The sequence below is a fragment of the Ictidomys tridecemlineatus genome, chromosome 12 (genome assembly GCF_052094955.1).
Source record: "Ictidomys tridecemlineatus isolate mIctTri1 chromosome 12, mIctTri1.hap1, whole genome shotgun sequence".
Lineage (NCBI taxonomy): Eukaryota > Metazoa > Chordata > Mammalia > Rodentia > Sciuridae > Ictidomys > Ictidomys tridecemlineatus.
The window spans coordinates 23673390-23692954 of record NC_135488.1 but is presented as its reverse complement, the minus strand read 5'-3'; the positions used below and the strand labels follow the sequence as shown (position 1 = coordinate 23692954).

At 40.8% G+C, this 19565-nt stretch overlaps 1 pseudogene; it reads right to left on the bottom strand.

The window, feature by feature from the left end:
• Window positions 1-19565, bottom strand: part of LOC144368925 (ATP-binding cassette sub-family A member 13-like) — a 398370-nt pseudogene that overhangs the window by 15934 nt on the left and 362871 nt on the right.

The window sequence follows — 19565 nt, the reverse complement described above, 5'->3', positions numbered from 1 at the left end:
CAGTCATCATTCATGTTAAGCAGTCACTCAACAAGTACTTGGAGTATGTGTGATATACCAGGTACTTCCCTAAATGTTAGTGACACAGAAGTAAAAAAAAAAAAACATAAGCCCACCTTCAACCACTTTCTAGTCTATTGAATCCCTTTGGGAAGAGAATAACAGGTTAACAAATGAACTTCATATTTAGCATGTGAGAGAGAGCTCAGTGGGTTTAGATTCATGAATGAGTGACAGAGAAGCCAAAATAGCAGGCTTGTTAGTAAATTTAACATCCAGAGTCAGAGTCAGACTGCCTCAGCTCTATAATCTACACATGTGCATTCAAGTGAGAAGGAAGAAGGAAGGGCAGGAAAAAAAAAAGTGTGATCCTCCCTTTAAATTCATGTCCTTCCAGGAGCAGACAGCTTTCCTTCTTATTATCTCTTTGGCCCCAGGAAGCTGTGAGGAAGGCTGGGAAATGCAGCATGATTTCCAGGCACGCAAGTTTCCAGCTAACATCTGGTTCTTTTGCTTCTAGAAAAGGGAAGAATGGATGCTGGAGACTTCTGGAAGGGTGAGAGTTTAGCACAGAGCTGAGGGAATGAGACAGCATTTCTCTTAGGAAAGAACTTACAGAAAAGGAAAGAAAAAGCCCAGCCCTGTCAGTTTGGGAACAAGACTGGTATATTCTCCCTTTCTCTTCAAAATACTATGAAACATTGTGCTATTGTTCCCATTGAAGAAAAAAACAAACTCACCCTCAGAGATGTTAACTTTTTCAAAGTCATACAGGTAGTGAGTGAGGTTCTGACTTTTAGTCTCTTTTAGTTCATCAAATCGTACTGACTTTCAAAGAGGAGTCTGCCTGTATTTGAAAGATGATGACCTGTTCTTTTCAGTAAACACAACAGGAAGCAAATTCAGCATGAAAACCTTGTGACTTTCATCATATAAGGATCCATCACCAGAAGCTCTGCTCTTCAATCAGCAGAGGTAAAGCCATTTGAGACTGCAACAGTGGTATGCAAAGACTAAGAAATCAAGTTTTAAACTGCTTCTTTCAATAACTCTGTATTTGGGGACCAACTGCCTAACTTTGTTAGGTCTTGGTTTCTCCATGGGAGAGTGGATAAAATGAGAGTTATGTTATGAGGACTGAATGTGATACTGCATTTAAGGCATTTGGTGAATGGTCTAAGTATGATTAAAATAAATGCAGTGGCATGGATCTGAGTTCCATTCACCTGATTTCAGCATTGCTAAACATTAGTTCAAAGCTGTGATGGCTGTAGCTACTCCATCCCTGTGTCAACAAGAGGCAACAATGACCCCACCTTTGGGTTTTCTCTCCTGCCTCCCAAACCAAAGGCTGCTTCTTTCCTAGCCCCAGAACAATCAGTTGTAAAGTCCTCTTATTTTTTTTCTGCAATGCCCCTTATACCAATGCCTGCTTCTCCGTGTGACCTGTCAGCAGGTGACTTTATCTTATTTAACTTTCAGCTAGAGCTCTAAAGTAAAAATAGTAGTTAAAAAGGCTACCCTTTCTCTTCTTGCTTCCTCTTATTCTCTCAGTTTTGTGTTAGAGTCTATAAACAAGTCAGGATGGCGCTTGGCATTTTGCCAGAGGGAGTGGTTTGTGAAGTAACGCCAGGAGCCATTAAGTGTGGAGACTCCTTATTGGTTGACTGCTATACCTAGTTTATGTTAATTAAGATAAGCTGTGTGGAATGTATATATATTCCTCCTGTCCTACAATAAACGGCTCCCACTCCTGCTGTATCAATGTACACAAGTTCCTCATCACCCCCCGGTTATTTTGTTGCAGCCGGACTGCAGCAGTTTTGTATCCTAGAATTACAATCTCCCATTTTGGTGAGTTGATCCAAAAATTATCCTGAAATGAATGCCTCCATATTTGACCTCTGTTCCATTTGCAGTCAAGCCATTCCTAACGTAACTTACACTTTTTTTTCCCCGTATTCTCTCTCTAATGCTATAATGGTTGATATGAACTGTAGCTTGGTTGAATTAAGAGATGTCTAACATTAGAGGTTCTTGGATTTATCATATGGATGTTTCTAGGAATGACTGGCATGTGGCACAGCAAACTGCAGGAGAGACCCATCCTAAATGTAGGTAGCATGGTCCAATAGGTGGGGGTCTATATGGAACACAAAGGCAGAAAAACACAGAAGGTGATGTAGAAGCATGCTTGATTGCTCTGGAGTAGGTGTTTCAATTGTTGCTGTCATCACCTGAGGACATCAGACTCCAGCTCCTCCACTCTTCCAAAGTGGACTCTGACCAACAGCTCTCTACAGAATTTCCCAGCCTTTGATTCTATACTGGGGCCATATCACTGGTACCTCTGGTTCTGAGGCTCCAGCTTCTTGGGACTGAGTAGCTACTGGTTCCTCCAGTTCTCCAGCCTGCAGATGGCTAATGGGGAACTATCCAGCTTTTGGTCATGTGAGCCAATCTCATAAATAAACTATAACAATACACACACGCACACACATTGTTAGTTCTGTTGCTCTAGAGAACCCCAATACAAATACATCCACAGTGGACGTACGTGCATTCTTGGTTTAAATGACTCATTGACCATGAAGCCACCCATGCCAAACCTTCCCCTAGAATGCTGAGTATGCATTTTTTCCTTTTCTATTTCTTACCTCATATATTTAAAGCCTTCTCAAATAGCAGTTCTGCTTTTTCTTATGTAATAGAGCAGTTGTCTTATTCACCATTTTGCATTCAGCACTGTCACTGTGCATTCAGTAGAATTTGCTGATTTAAATCGAGGCACATCACACAGCGTTAAGATCACTAGCATCTTAGAACAATTATCACCATACTGCCTTTATTCATGGATGTGTGTCAGTATGGCACTGCACTATGAACTATTTTGAGATCAGGAATCACATCTTTGTCATCTCTAAGAAGGGACTCTAATAAACATGTGTGAATGCACAGGAGCCATTGTGAGTTTAAGTACCTAATAAAAAAAATTCATTCATTTATAATGGAAGTGGTCTCCACCACTTTTTTTTCCCCATCATCATTGTGGGTGAGAAGCAGTCTGCTTATTGTTAATGGAAAATACTAGTAACGAAAGCAGAGTGCTTCCCTTTGGTACAGTGACAGCTCTGGATCACTTTGCTCGTGATCTGAATTTCCAAGACTGGAAGCATCCAACTGAAATACCCAGCATGAGAAGAGCAAGAGAACCAAGATCTCTTCCCAGGTAATTATGTTAGAACAACATTAATTTTGTTCATGCAACGTGATGTTGTGAAAACAAATCAGATGATGTATTACGCACATCAGTCAGAGTGAAAACTTGCCGGGGATATGGAGCTGAGCTAACGTCTCTGCCTCTCAATAAAACTACTTGTAGTAAAGAGAATTAATTCAGGGTTAGTGGTAGCAATTGAATTATATGATGCTTTAAAACAAAGTAAAATGCAGAAAAATATCACTCATATAATGTGGTAGCACATCATTCCCTAGTTCCAAATCATGGCAGAAATCATTACATGTGCCCATGTTCAAGCTTCCTCCCCCATTTGTGAAAATGACGTAAACATATCAAATTATCTGTTCCCTTTTTAAATGAGCCAGTTTATTATTCGGTGATGTAACCTTAATCTAAGCTTTTATGTCTATAATGATGTTTTATAGAAGTATTAAATTAAAGTCACCACAATGAAGCATATGGTGACACATAAGGTGTCACATAAGGTGACATATTAATTTGCAACTACTCAGACAATTGTGACTGGTAAGCTCAAACATCATTATGCTTCCATTTTTTTTTTAGAAGAAAATTCATCAAAACTCCTTCCAGGTGATTCTATATTTTAAGTTAAGTGGCCAAATAACATATCTATGATGGTACCTTTTGAAATTTATTCCATTTTTATTCCTAATTTAACTTATACTTTTCATGTTTGACAACTCAGTAAAATGAAAACACTCTTAACGATTTTCTTTAAAACATCAAAAGCTTCCATTTGCTTATAAAGAAACAGCTCTCATTCTTTCTCCCCAATCAGAAATTGGCCTGGTCTCCTTCAAGTTGTAAGGTATGTGCTTCTGGAACATGCTTATGTTCCCTCCCTGTGAGGACTGTTTTGACTTCAGATGTACACCTCTTCCTTACCTCAGTGCCAAGAGCCAGGAAGCTAATAGTGCAGCACAGCTGTTATTGGCTCCCTCGAGGTTGACTGAAGGTACCACAGCCAGAAGGAGGCTCCCAGGGATCCCAGGACACCCTTGAGGTACAATAGCAAAGGATTTGGGAACATACCCTAGTTACCTGGGACAAAATAACAGTATCCAAAAGAGATTGGTTGGTTATAGGTAGCTGGTGGTTCACTCCACCTCTCTTTCAATAAATCTCTCCACACGAACACACACACACACACACACACACACACACACACACACACACACACAATCATGTGCTTGAGCATACACTACGAATCTGTTACACAGAGGGCTATTCCATATCATACGACTTTCTTCAAATGGAAGCGTTAGAGTCTCTGGAGCTTAGACTGCCCAATCAAATTGCCCATCATCAGTAAAGTGAGTTTAAGTCCCTAATCAAAAAAAAAAAAAATCACTCATCTAAAATGGAAGTCGTCAAAAGAATGAGCCACACTGCAGGAGGCCCATTCCACATCCATTCCCCATCTTTCTAAATAACAGAAACCTAATCTTAATGTTTAAATTGCAAAGAGCCCAGATTGAGGCTAGCTTTCTTTGACTTCCAAATAGCCATGGGACCAATGAAATATAAGTCCAAATTGCTGTGTAGAACATGACCAAATAAATGTTAATTTAAGAGAGGACACTTATTTGGATACTTTGGCTTTTCTCTGCTCTGTGTTTGTTGCCTAAACATAGACATGAGGGGTGGATCAACAGCAGCAGTTTCTAATTGTAGAAACTAGAGTCACTGAGCCAACACTAATAATCAGTTGCCTCTCGATTCCTTTACACATAAAATATGAACATGGTTCAGTCAGTGAATACACTTAAATAAGTATAACTGACGCTCTTTCATTGGTAGGTAAATATAGCTCAGGACTTAGAATAAATGTTCACAGATAAAGAAGAGAAAGAAGAAAACCACTGCTTTCTAGGTCTCAGAATGGAAGGTCTCTCAAACAGGTAAAGGAATACACATGATGATATACAGTCAAATTTCTTTCTCAGAGAGAAGAAAAAAGGAAGAAAAGGATGGTAATAACTAGAAAATTTTTGAGATCATATCAAGGAGCTAGCTTATCCAGAGCTTCTCTCTGCCCAGGAAATTAGAAACTATGTATTAAATGAATAAAGGGATAGTCTTGATAAGAAGTGGAGAAGGTGCAGAAACCCTTTCAAAGAGAAGGTCAATAAGAGGAAGAGGTCGGTGTGGCTGTAACTGAAGGCACAGCAAACAGAGTTTATGTGAGGCCATCCCGACATGGCTCCCCTGGCACGGAGGCAGGATGAGGCTGGGCCTATGGGCTCTGGAGTCACTGAAACTCAGATCTTTCAGGATGAGGATAATTATGAGAGAAAACTGAGCCAGAGTACTAGTGCTGGTCTTCAAATTCCAGAGCCTGCGCTTGGTAGCTGATGACTCCGGGAAAGACGCCCAACCTTTCTGTGACTCATTCTCGACATCTACAAACCGAGAGTCAATAATAGTTACTTCATAGGATCACACAAGGAATCAATTCATTGATACGTATAAAGCACTTAGAGCTGGCAGATGGCAAGTACTGTCCAGTGTTAGTTAATGGTATTTTTTACCAGCATGCTAAGTCATAGGGTACATTGTGCTTAGTGCATTATGGAAGAGAGTCGATAGTTCTTAAGTGACAGCCAGATATTCCATGAGGTCCAAGACAACTGGGAAAGGGAGACATTTTCTAGGTTAGGGAAGCAAGAAGAAAGAAAGAAAAAAAAAGTGGCACAAGAGAAGGGCCCTGGTCAAGGCTCAGGGATGATCTCTATGGATTTCACAAGATGTAACTTTTTCTCTGTGAGTCACCAAGAAGAAAAGGCCAAAGGGGGAGAAAGAAATTTCCCCCAGGGTTTCTCGAGTCTGAAGGAAGGCTGTCTTGTGGCATTCTAACATCTGTTCCAAGATGAAAACAGGGCACATGTCTAGCTCAGGAGGCGAGATGGAGCTAGGAAATCTAAAGCTAGGAGTGGGAAGCAGAGGACGGATCAGGAGCGGTAAAGAAAAGAGCGGAAAAGCTTGTGGGGTGTGTTTGGGCACGGAAAGAAGAGGGGAGGCTGGAGAGCACCTCTGAAGAGTGCTCTGTGAAGACCTCACAAGAGTGGCCAGAGGTATGCAGCTGGACTAGGGCCAGGGAGGGACTCACAACCTCTCCAGGTTTGGCAGAGGCCAGAAGGTCACAGGTGTGGGAGATAGGAGGCAGCAGCAGGAGGCCAAGAGGCAGGGAGTAAATGCCACTTCCCTCTATGAGGACTCGCCTCTGAAATTCCGCACCATGTCTGTCTTTCTTGAAAAGCATTACCTTTTTGGACACATCCTACCATCTGCACTAAACTAAGTATTGGGGACAGCTGGTGCTGATGAAAGCTAGGAACACAGGAAAAGGTCCCAAAGTACAGTCAGGACAACCCTTTGAAGTAAATACCACCAGCAGAAATCTACTGTCGTCTCCTTTCATTGAATTAATAAGGTGTAGACGTGGCTCTGCACCTTGAACTTGGGTCTCTGCTCGTAAGCCCAAACAACATTTTAAAAAGATCTTTTTGAAGGTAACTCTAAAGGTAAACATTTTTATGTATGTAGAAGTATCACATAAGATGCCTTAATAATTATAGTAAGAAGGCCTAGAACTTGAGAATAAAGTACACCACCAATTTAATTAATGAGGCAGTGAGGAAATTTAGAGTCTATGGTATTAAACCTGCTGGTGAACCAAAATGTCAACATTTGGGAACCATAGAGCTTCTCTTTGGTGTGGTTCTCTTGGGGATTCCTCCAGCACTGGCTGTCCCTGCCTGCTAATTGTGTCTGAAATCATCCAGCTGTACAAGCACAAGGAAATAGTGGGACATACAGAAGACAAAGCCTATTCTCTTCAGGAGCTTAACATTAAATTGGAACAAGGCAGATCCGTGGAAATTAAAATTCTACAAACATAGTCTGGAAGGCAGAGTGCAGTCACACACCAATGAAGAAAGGAGATTAACACAAGCAAAGGGAAGAAAATGTTGAATCCTAGGAAAGGCCAAAGAAGTCTCAAGGAGGAAGTGAGGATCATTATGGGACTCTGGGGTAGGAATATCTATCGAGTACTGGGTATCTGTGTGGGAATGTTGAGCAGCCGTTGGTGATGAGGCTGTCAACACAAAGTGCAAAGGAGAACAGACCCAAGGTGGAGAGAAGAAGCTGTGTCTAGAGGAGCCTAGGAAGAACCTCCAAAGGACCCTCACCTGGAGAGTTTCTAGCCCCTGTCATGTCCTTTGGTTCTCAGGTATAACTCCTTAGATTGTAAAAAAAGGACCACACTGAGGCTGAGAGAGGAGGGCACCCTTTCATATGGACCCTGCGGTCTCTGCAAAATGCAGTTGTCCCAGAGCCCAGCAGATCAACTGACAGGAAGAAAAAGCCCAGTGTGCATTGCCTTCTGACTATCCATGACCCTGTTTTCCTAACTTTCAGAAGATCCAGTCCCAGAAAGGTCAGGAACCATCGCCAGCTCTACCTTTGAGAATCTAAGTCCTTATCCTGGAATGTCCACCAACCTGTAAACTCCCCAAGGGCATGGAAAAAAGTACCTGGACAATCTGCTCTCCAAAAGACACTTGCCAATGTCTGGAGACATTTTTACTTGTCACAACTGGGGAGGTGGGTACTACTACACAGGCCAGGGATGCTGCTATATACATGCTACATGCACAGAGCAGCTTCCCACAACCAAGAATTATCTGACTCACAGTAAAAATAATGCCAAGTTTGAGAAACCCATGTTAAGACCACAAAGCCTAGTGCAGCTCAAGAAATATTTAATATAGCCATCCTTATTTTACGTGGCCTGAAGATTTCCTTCAATTTCAATGTTGATATCTAAATTCTGCTTTGACTCATATGTTTGTCCTTGCTTGATCTCATTATGATTTGGTACTCACCTAGGATTTAATCTCCTTTTAAACAAATTTTATCTGTACTTCAAGGTCTACGAGACATCCCTATTTCCTCAAAGTTAGAAAAAGGTGGTCTCCTCTTCAGAAATCCTTTTTTTATGATGCCTACCCTATTCACTCTTGTGATGTCACCAGTATGTGCAGGTCTTACTCCATGAAGTGTGAGAACCGAGTGGATACAAATTATATATAGCAGGCCTATCTCTAGACCCCTTTTTTGGCTCTCAATACATGTTTGTTAAAGAAATGATGGGCTAGGGATGTGGCTCAAGTGGTAGCGCGCTGGCTTGGCATGCGTGTGGCCCAGGTTTGATCCTCAGCACCATATACAAACAAAAATGTTGTGTCCACCGAAAACTACAAAATAAATATTTAAAAATTCTCTCTGTCTCTTTCTCTCACATTTCATCTCTCTCTCTTTAAAAAAAAAAAGAAATGATTAGATATCAGAAGCAAACAGCCTCAATTCCACTTAACACCTCATGTTCATCACTTTTTCTAAGTTACAATTTGGTCAAGAAACTTCAGAGTGAAAGTAACAACTCGACCTTAACAGAGATGCTCGACCGAGGTAGTTCTCTACTGCAATCATTTCTCTGAGACCCTTTGCCATGAATCATTGAGTTAAAACTGGTCACATGGAACCTTAGGTGTATAGATTGGAGTCCAGAGACTTTTTTAATATGACTCCACAATCTCAAAAATGCTTAAAACCTTATGATACGGATAATAGAACTAAAGTAAGCTATTGAAAATGTTATCAGAAAGAACAAAAAACTATACCAAAGAAGAAGAAGGGAGGCTCTAGGACCTGCAGTAAAGTCTGAACTCCCTACTTTCCTCTGTAAAATGGGCCAGGAGAATGTGATGGTCCCATATCCACACCTCAGTTCAGCCTGGCTGAGTCTGCTCAGTGGACATGTTAGCCATATTTTCTGATGCTCTGATCTGCAGGGCTTTACTGATTCTGGAGTGACTTCCCTTCCAGGGAAGGGATTGGTGGAAGAATCAATTTCTACAGTTGGAATAAAAGTCCACCAAAACCACATTTTTCAAATATAGATCAGCAGATTTAAAACCCACACCATACCACCACCTTCTCTCCTGGTGGCTCACACTCTGGTCCATTATCCACCTTATTCACTTATCCACCTGGGCCATTATCCATCTTATTCACTTTAGGGCCAGCTGCCACATGACTACATATAGCCCCTATGCCTCGGGTCCTGCCAACGTTAGTCAAACTAGGCAAACCTAGGCCTGGTTGTGTTGTCTCATCTGTTTGCTGTAGAAGCACAATGAAAACTCTGGTCCGCGTTTTCTTCCTACTCCCTCTGCCCATGGACTAACTCCTATGCTCCCCCATGTGGCCCTGTGTAGCACATCCCTTGTGTTGACAACTGTGAGTAACAAACCGTCTTCGTAATGGTGGTGTCTCCTGGTCTGTGAGCCTTTATTCTATATTTTATTTTCCATCAATACACTGTATTTAAAAACAGAAGGGGTAAAGGACAGAGTGCCTGGGATCCCAATTGCCAACTGTGGGACCCCGGAGATCCAGGCCCACTGATTCGTGCGGCCTGCCCTGCGGCTACAGAAGGCGTGGCGCCCCAGGGAAGCCATTAATTAGCAAGCAGGGAGAGGCTCGGCTGCGATCAGGTGGAATCCCACCAGCCAAGCCCGCACTGACCCCCGGGCTGAGTACGGGAGTTTAGACGGGGAAGGAAGCGGTACAGTCCCATCCCCCACAGCGGACACTCCACCAAGGGAATCAGCAGTCAGCATCTTGAACAGCTGAACTATCCACCGCCATTCTCTGACAGATCTCAACAACAAATCAGGTGTGTGGCACTCAGCCCATCCCCCATACATCGGGAACTCGCATAAAATCTCTCCTAGGCTTGCTGGGGGAGGGAGAATCAGAGTGAGCCTGCATAAAGACTAGGGGGGAACTAGAGGCACCTGACCTGCAACCCCCCCTACCCATCTGCAGCCAAAAGGAAACCTGTCTAGCTAGCGCTGGGGGTGGGGCAAGCAGGAAAAACCAAAGGACAGAGTGCCTGGGATCCCAATTGCCAACTGTGGGACCCCGGAGATCCAGGCCCACTGATTCGGGCAGCCTGCCCTGCGGCTACAGAAGGCTAGCAGGAGAAACCAGGAGGCTAGAGGCAAGGCCCTCGAGACTGGGCAGCTGGAAATTGCAGGCCCGCTGGCGACATTTCACCCACTGCCCGCATAATTGGGCGGTAGGAGAACACCCGGCCGCAGGTGACCAATCACCCGCCCGCGGCCTGTGATACTGGGCGGCTAGAGACCGCCTGCCTGCCGCGACTGGGAGCTGAAATCAAACAGAGACAGTCCAGTCACACCACCTCATCAGGACACCCAGGCAAGGAACTGGGGCCGGTCATAGCAAAGTAGTGTCGTCACTGGAGCTCGGACGTCGGATCTTCCTTCACAGTGGAACCCACGTCAGCAGGCATAGTTTAACAACACTAAGGAGAGGCATCAGAGTAATACAGAACCAAAACAAATCTATAGAAGAGAGTAGAAACACGACAATCAAATAGAGCTGGAAAGCAACGGGGACAACATGAGAAAACAAGGGAAAAAAGGAGTACAAACAATGCAAGACAACTTAATTCTACAAGAGGACATAGAAACATCAGAAGCAGGGATAGGGAAAGAACTCAAGGCATACCTAACTCAAATGGAAAGGAATATTAGAGAAGACATGAGACAGCAAGTCCAAGCAATAAAAATATATTTTGAAAATGAATTAAACAAACAAATTCAAATGGCAAAGAACGAGCTCTACCAGGAGATAGAGATCTTAAAAAGGAATCAAACTATAATCCTAGAATTGCAGGAAACTATAAACCAAATTAAAAACTCAAACGAGAATATTACAAATAGACTTGATCAAGTAGAAGTCAGAACATCAGATAATGAAGACAAGGTTTATCAACTTGAAAAGAGTATAGTCAACACAGAAAAGATGCTTAAATCCCATGAGAAATCTATTCAAGAGATATGGGATGTCATTAAAAAACCAAATTTGAGAGTCATCGGGATAGAAGAAGGCACAGAGATTCAAACCAAAGGAATGGACAGCATATTAAATGAAATAATTGTAGAAAACTTCCCAGAGATGAAAGATGGAATGGATTGCCAAATCCTGGAAGCCTACAGGACCCCAAACATTCAAAACTATAATAGACCAACTCCAAGACACATAATTATGAAGATAGCCAACATACAGGACAAGGAGAGAATATTAAAAGCTACCAGAGAAAAGAGACAGATTACATTCAGGGGTAAACCAATTAGGTTAACGATGATTTCTCAGCACAGACTTTGAAAGCGAGAAGATCCTGGAACAATGTATTTCAAACGCTGAAAAATAATGGATTTCAACCAAGAATACTGTATCCAGCAAAATTGAGCTTCAGATTTGACAACGAAATTAAAATCTTTCACGATAAACAAAAGCTAAAAGAATTTGCAGCAAGAAAACCAGCACTGCAAAGCATTCTGAGCAATATACTACAAGAAGAGGAATTGAAAAATAGTGCCCAAAACTAACAACAAGAGGTATCTCAGTAAAGGAGGAGGAAAATAACCAAAAAAGTAAACTAGCCAAACTAAAATAAATAAATAAAGAAGCATGACTGGAAGTACAAATCATATCTCAATTGTAACTTTAAATGTTAATGGCCTAAACTCACCAATCAAGAGACATAGGCTAGCAACCTGGATCAAAAAATCAAATCCAACAATATGCTGCCTTCAGGAGACTCATATGATAGGAAAAGACATACACAGGCTGAAGGTAAAAGGTTGGGATAAATCATACCACTCACATGGCCCTCGGAAGCAAGCAGGAGTGGCCATACTCATATCAAATAAAATCAACTTCAAACCTAAGTTAATTAAGAAGGATAAAGAAGGACACTATATACTGTTAAAAGGGACCATCCACCAACAAGACATAACAATTATCAATTTGTATGCACCAAACAATGGAGCTGCAATCTACATAAAACAAACTCTCCTCAAGTTCAAGAGTCAAATAGACCATAACACAATAATTACGGGTGACTTCAACACACCGCTTTCGCCATTAGACAGATCCTCTAGACAAAAACTGAATAAAGAAACTATAGAACTCAACAGCACAATCAATAACCTAGACCTAACTGACATATATAGAATATACCAACCATCATCAAGTGGATACACGTTCTTCTCAGCAGCACATGGATCCTACTCAAAAATAGACCATATATTATGCCATAAGGCAAATCTTAGTAAATATAAAAGTGTGGAGATAATACCATGCACCATATCTGACCATAATGGAATGAAATTGGAAATCAATGATAAAAAAAGGAAGGAAAAATCCTACACCACATGGAAAATGAACAATATGTTATTGAATGATCAATGGGTTACAGAAGACATAAAGGAAGAGATAAAAAAATTCTTAGAGTCAAATGATAATACAGACACAACATACCGGAATCTATGGGACACAATGAAAGCAGTTTTAAGAGGGAAATTCATATCCTGGAGTTCTTTCATCAAAAAAAGAAAAAACCAACAAATAAATGAACTCACACTACACCTCAAAAACCTAGAAAAGGAAGAACAAAACAACAGCAATTGTAGTAAAAGACAAGAAATAATTAAAATTAGAGCAGAAATAAACGAAATTGAAACAAAAAAAACCATTGAAAAAATTGATAAAACTAAAAGTTGGTTCTTTGAAAAAATAAATAAGATAGACAAGCCCTTAGCTATGCTAACAAAAAGAAGAAGAGAGAGAACTCAAATTACTAATATACGGGATGAAAAAGGCAATATCACAACAGACACTACAGAAATACAGAAGATAATTAGAAAGTATTTTGAAACCCTATATTCTAATAAAATAGAAGATAGCGAGGATATCGATAAATTTCTTAAGGCATATGATTTGCCCAGATTGAGACAGGAAGACACACACAATTTAAACAGACCAATAACAAAGGAAGAAATAGAAGAAGCCATCAAAAGACTACCAACCAAGAAAAGCCCTGGACCTGATGGGTATACAGCGGAGTTCTACAAAACCTTCAAAGAAGAACTAATACCAATACTTTTCAAGAAATAGAAAAAGAAGGAGCTCTTCCAAATTCATTCTATGAGGCCAACATCACCCTGATCCCAAAACCAGACAAAGACACTTAAAAGAAAGAAAACTACAGACCAATATCTCTAATGAACTTGGATGGAAAAATTCTCAATAAAATTCTGGCAAATCGAATACAAAAACATATCAGAAAACTTGTGCACCATGATCAAGTAGGATTCATCCCTGGGATGCAAGGCTGGTTCAATATACGGAAATCAATACATGCTATTCATCACATCAATAGGCTCAAAGACAAGAACCATATGATCATCTCGATAGATGCAGAAAAAGCATTTGACAAAATACAACATCCCTTTATGTTCAAAACATTAGAAAAACTAGGGATATCAGGAACTTACCTCAACATTGTAAAAGCTATATATGCTAAACCTCAGGCTAGCATCATCCTAAACGGAGAAAAACTGAAGGCATTCCCTCTAAAATCTGGAACAAGACAGGGATGTCCTCTATCACCACTTCTATTCAATTTAGTTCTCGAAGTACTAGCCAGAGCAATTAGACAGACAAAAGAAATTAAAGGCATAAAAATAGGAAAAGAAGAAATTAAATTATCGCTATTTGCAGATGACATGATAATTTACTTAACAGACCCAAAAGGATCTACAAAGAAGCTACTAGAGTTAATAAATGAATTCAGCAAAGTGGCAGGATATAAAATCAACACGCACAAATCAAAGGCATTCCTGTATATCAGCAACAAAACCTCTGAAATGGAAATAAGGAAAACCACTCCATTCACAATATCCTCAAAGAAAATAAGATACTTGGGAATCAACCTAACAAAAGAGGTGAAAGATTTATACAATGAAAACTACAGAACCTTAAAGAGAGAGATAGAAGAAGATCTCAGAAGATGGAAAAATGTACCCTGTTCATGGATAGGCAGAACTAACATCATCAAAATGGCGATATTACCCAAAGTTCTCTACAGGTTTAATGCGATGCCAATCAGAATCCCAAAGACATTTCTTGTAGAAATAGATAAAGCAATCATGAAATTCATATGGAAAAACAAAAGACCCAGAATAGCAAAAGCAATTCTAAGCAGGAAGTGTGAATCTGGAGGTATAGCGATACCAGAGCTCAAACTGTACTACAAAGCAATAGTAACAAAAACAACATGGTACTGGTACCAAAACAGGCAGGTGGACCAATGGTACAGAATAGAGGACACAGAGACTAATCCACAAAGTTACAACTATCTTATATTTGATAAAGGGGCTAAAAACATGCAATGGAGGAAGGATAGCATCTTCAACAAATTGTGCTGGGAAAATTGGAAATCCATATGCAACAAAATGAAATTGAATCCCTTTCTCTCGCCAGCCACAAAAGTTAACTCAAAATGGATCAAGGAGCTAGATATAAAAACAGAGACACTGCGTCTGATAGAAGGAAAAGTTGGCTACGATCTACATATTGTGGGGTCGGGCTCCAAATTCCTTAATAGAACGCCCGTAGCCCAAGAGTTAATGACAAGAATAAACAAATGGGACCTACTTAAACTAAAAAGTTTTTTCTCAGCAAGAGAAACAGTAAAAGAGGTAAATAGAGAGCCTACATCCTGGGAACAAATTTTTACCCCTCACACCTCAGATAGAGCCCTAATATCCAGAATGTACAAAGAACTCAAAAAATTAAACAATAAGATAACAAATAATCCAATCAACAAATGGGCCAAGGACCTGAATAGACACTTCTCAGAGGAGGACATACAATCAATCCACAAGCACATGAGAAAATGCTCACCACCTCTAGCAATCAGAGAAATGCAAATCAAAACCACCCTAAGATACCATTTCACTCCTGTAAGATTGGCAGCCATTATGAAGTCAAACAACAATAAGTGTTGGCGAGGATGTGGGGAAAAAGGCACACTTGTTCACTGCTGGTGGGACTGCAAAATGGTGAGGCCAATTTGGAAAGCAGTATGGAGATTCCTGGGAAAGCTGGGAATGGATCCACCATTTGACCCAGCTATTGCCCTTCTTGGACTATTCCCTGAGGACCTTAAAAGAGCACACTATATGGATACGGCCACATCAATGATTATAGCAGCACAATTCACAATAGCTAGACTGTGGAACCAACCTAGATGCCCTTCAATAGATGAGTGGATAAAAAAATTGTGGCAGCTATACACAATGGAGTATTATGCAGCACTAAGAAACGACAAAATCATAGAATTTGCAGGGAAATGGATGGCATTAGAGCAGATTATGCTAAGTGAAGCTAGCCAAGCCCTAAAAAAACAAATACCAAATGTCTTCTTTGATATAAAGAGAGCCACTAAGAATAGAACAGGAAGGAAGAGCATGAGGAAAAGACTAACAGTAAACTAAGACGAATGGGGGGAGAGAAAGGAAGAGAGAAGGGAAAACATATGGAAATGGTAGGAGACCTTCAGTGATACACAAAATTATAAGAGGTTATGAGGGGCAAGGGGGTGGGGGGAAAAAAGGGGAGAGAATTGAACAACAGCAGAGGAGGTAGAGAGGGAAGATGGGAGGGGAGGGGAGGGGAGGGGGGATAGTAGGGGATAGGAAAGGTAGCAGAATACAACAGTCACTAATATGCCATTATGTAAAAATGTGAGTATGTAACAGAAGTGAGTCTGTATTATGTATTTGGGGAGTTCAAAACCCAATTGAGTCGAATGTATGAAAGATGATATGTCTTGAGCTCTGTAATGTTTTGAACAATCAATAAAAAAATAAAATAAAATAAAAAAAAAATAAAAACAGAAGGGGTAGGGAGGAGGCAGATGCAGACATCAAGCAGGCCGAGTTTTGTTGTTCGGATAAGAGCAGGAGATTGGGGCTTGTGTCTGTCCTTCACGGAACCCAGTATCCCTACAACATCCATGCCTCTGATGGTGGTACATGTCGAGTTGTGGTTAGGGCCCAGGTTGAGAGATCACATGAGCATAGTAGGAGAAGTAATTAGGACAATTTGGGGACACTGTGTGTAGGAGGTCAACCAAAACCATCAACTGAGCATGAGAAAGAAAGGCAGTGTCACCCCTCAAACTGAGGGAGAGGGATGCTGCGGTACATGGGTCTTGCCTATGCCCCCAGATTCAGGGAGGAGGGACAGACTCAGGTTCCAGAGGAGGAGGGCAAGTTCTTTGCTTTGAGCAGTTTCATTGACCTCCATTCCCCTTTCTTTTTTTATGTATCTGTTCCTAAAAACTACCCATGTTCTTTCCTTTACTTTGTATTTCTAAGAGACTGCAGTTTTCTCATCCCTACAGTCTTTCCCATTCCCTCTCCTAACCTATGGACAGGTAAACTATAGCATCAGGTTGAGCCTCATGATGCTACTAGGGCTCTGGGATGTTGCCACACTCAGGTTTGCTGAGAATCATATACAAGTATATGTTCTCATTGTCCATGAAGCCTAGCTCAGCTTGTGGTTGAAAAGCTGTATATATGGAAGCTAAACCCTCATTCTCTCCTGCTTTTATTCCACTTGACTCTCATTTAGGATTTTTTTTTTTTGCGCCTACCCTTTATAGGGAGCATGTGGCCCCTGAGGGCCAGTACTATCCTCTGCTTGACCCTTTGAGTCCTGCATCTTGGATTTCCACAGCTAATCTTTAGGCACTGTCTCCCAGTCCAGCCCAGGACCCTGCCCACCACCCCTTTCTCCAGAGGAAAAGCTCAACACTCGAGTCCCGATCCTAACTTAGGACTGTCCTGCTCAAACACTGGCTTTCTTTATCTCCACAGACCCTCTGGGCAAATTCATTGCTTATTCACGAGTATTTCCATAGGTTTGATGCTGGCTCTCACTCTCTCTCACAAGGACTATTCCCCAAACCTCCATACTGATCAGCAGCCTCTCTCCCCACTTCCTCTGCCCCCTGAAAGTGCCTGGGAATGGCCATGGGGATGATGAGCTGTTTTCACTCAAATCACATGCAATAATATTAAATCATCCCCTGCCCTATCCTCAGTGTTTCCAATCACACTTAGTCCTCATGGCAACCCATATTACCGTTGAGGAGAAGGAGCCATGGGGTCATATGATGGACACTCAGGCCCTTGTCCCTTCAGTAGGATCCCCATGCTACCTCAGCACGCAGCACCCAGTATCCCCGCTATATCCATCTACACTGAACTTCTAGTATCACTATTCAAGGTCACATTCAATAATGACATCATCAGGACATTCTGGAAGTCATCAACTTTCTCCACTTGTACAAGACCACCAAGGTGACCGTTTTCTCCTTGCAGAGTTGGGGACAACATCGGAGGGAAGCATCTATCTCTTGACAGCTGCAGTAGGTCTCACACAGGGTCCTCAAGGTCTATGGGAACCCAGTGAATTTTCATGGAAGTAAGGAATGCAGGGGAGTTGGGAGGGATTCCTCTTATCTATGTGAATGCCTCATGTTAGAAGAGGAGAAATGGGGACAACATGGATGATTCCAAATATAGATGCCCTGGAATCATCCCTTACTTTTTATTTCAATATTATGGAAACATATGTAGTCATATATTTATTTATGACAGGCTTATTTGTTGTAGGAAAATAAAAAAAATAGAAGACATTTTAAAAGCTATCTTGTTTGGTATTTCGGTGAATAACACCATGTGAGTTCTTGCTTTATATAGATATAGTTCATACCCAATAATAATTCATCCTCAACCTACAGATCACATTATCAGAATCAAAACTCAGAAGTGGACAGAGACTGTCCAGCCTGTAGATCAGCACTGGGAATTATCCTCTTCCCATGATCTAATCCCGCAGGCTTCTGTAGCCAACTTTACCATGCCTAATGGAAAGCAAGAAGCTAGAGTCAAATATAAATCACCCAATAATCAGGAACGGACTATAAAACTTTATGTAGACATTCATAAAGGTTAGACAGTGTGAAGTATTATTTTTCTTTTGATAATACTTATTAAAGTGAGCAGAGAATAGTTTCTAGCAGATTCATCTGGCAAGCATTTAACACTAAACAGCACTAAGCATCAGTGAGGTTTACTGACCCAGTAGTGACCAACACCAAGCCACTAGAAACGTGCTGTTTACCTCCTAATACACCACCTCTATCCAAGCATTTGCTATTTTCTCCATAAAATAAAAATATTTAAATTTCAGCTATTTACCAGATCTCTACTTAAGAGTTCTAACATTAAAAACATTGACTAAATGAACATGAAAAGAGAGATTTATCAACATAAATGACCAAATTACTCTGTATGAAAAATTAAGGTTAAACAACAAACTGAAGGAAATTAGAAAATCATTCAGAAAACTCTGGGGGAAAAAAAAAGAAAGATACAAGGAAATAAAAATGGTCATAGAAACTTATAACAAAATCATTAAACTCCCAAAAAGTAAATGGAAAAAAAAAGACATGAAGAGATAATTAACCAGGAAGAAATCTAAGGGATTCATGAGCATAGGAAAAAAAAATCTTTAGTCTTTTATTATCCGAAATGAAAGTAAAACACAGCAACTGTCTTTTACCCTCTCACGCTGACAAACTCTTTCTTAAAGTATAGTGTTTGGTAAATCAGGACTCTGATTTACTGCTGCTGGGAAAATTATATTATTAGCACAACCTCTGGATAAGGCACTTCATACACTAGGAGGCCATTTCTTGTCCTGTCTTGATCTGGGCCTGCCAGCCATACTCTTTCCCTACCAATGCCACCACAATCAGGGTACAGTCCTTCTCAAGAAGGAAGCAAACTATCTTAGGGAAAGAATCTGGGAATTGACATCCCTTTGACTTACTAATCGTGTTTTTTAAACATACCCTTAAATGTCTCAATGCCTTCACCTCTTCCTGTATGTCATGATGTAATTAATTGGATCAAGCTATCTCTAAAGCATCTCCAGTTATAACACTGCATCATGCTGTTGATTGATAGGAATCAAACAATAGAGAAGCTCCACATACCTATTCCTAATGTGCTGAGGGGAGCCGAGACACTGGAAGCTACCGTTAACCATGATGGCCAGTCTGGTGCAAAGAGCTTCACACTCTTCCATGCTGGGAAAAAAAAGGAAAAGAAAAGTAAAGGTGAGCCACACTTGAAAGAAAAAAGGCTTGATTCAAACTTTAAAAGTAAAAAGTGGACAAAAACACTATTACTGCAAATTATGTAATTCTTAAAATATAGACACCTCATGAAAACCAAACAAAATAATTTTAAGTATCATAAGATTTATTTAGGTAGCC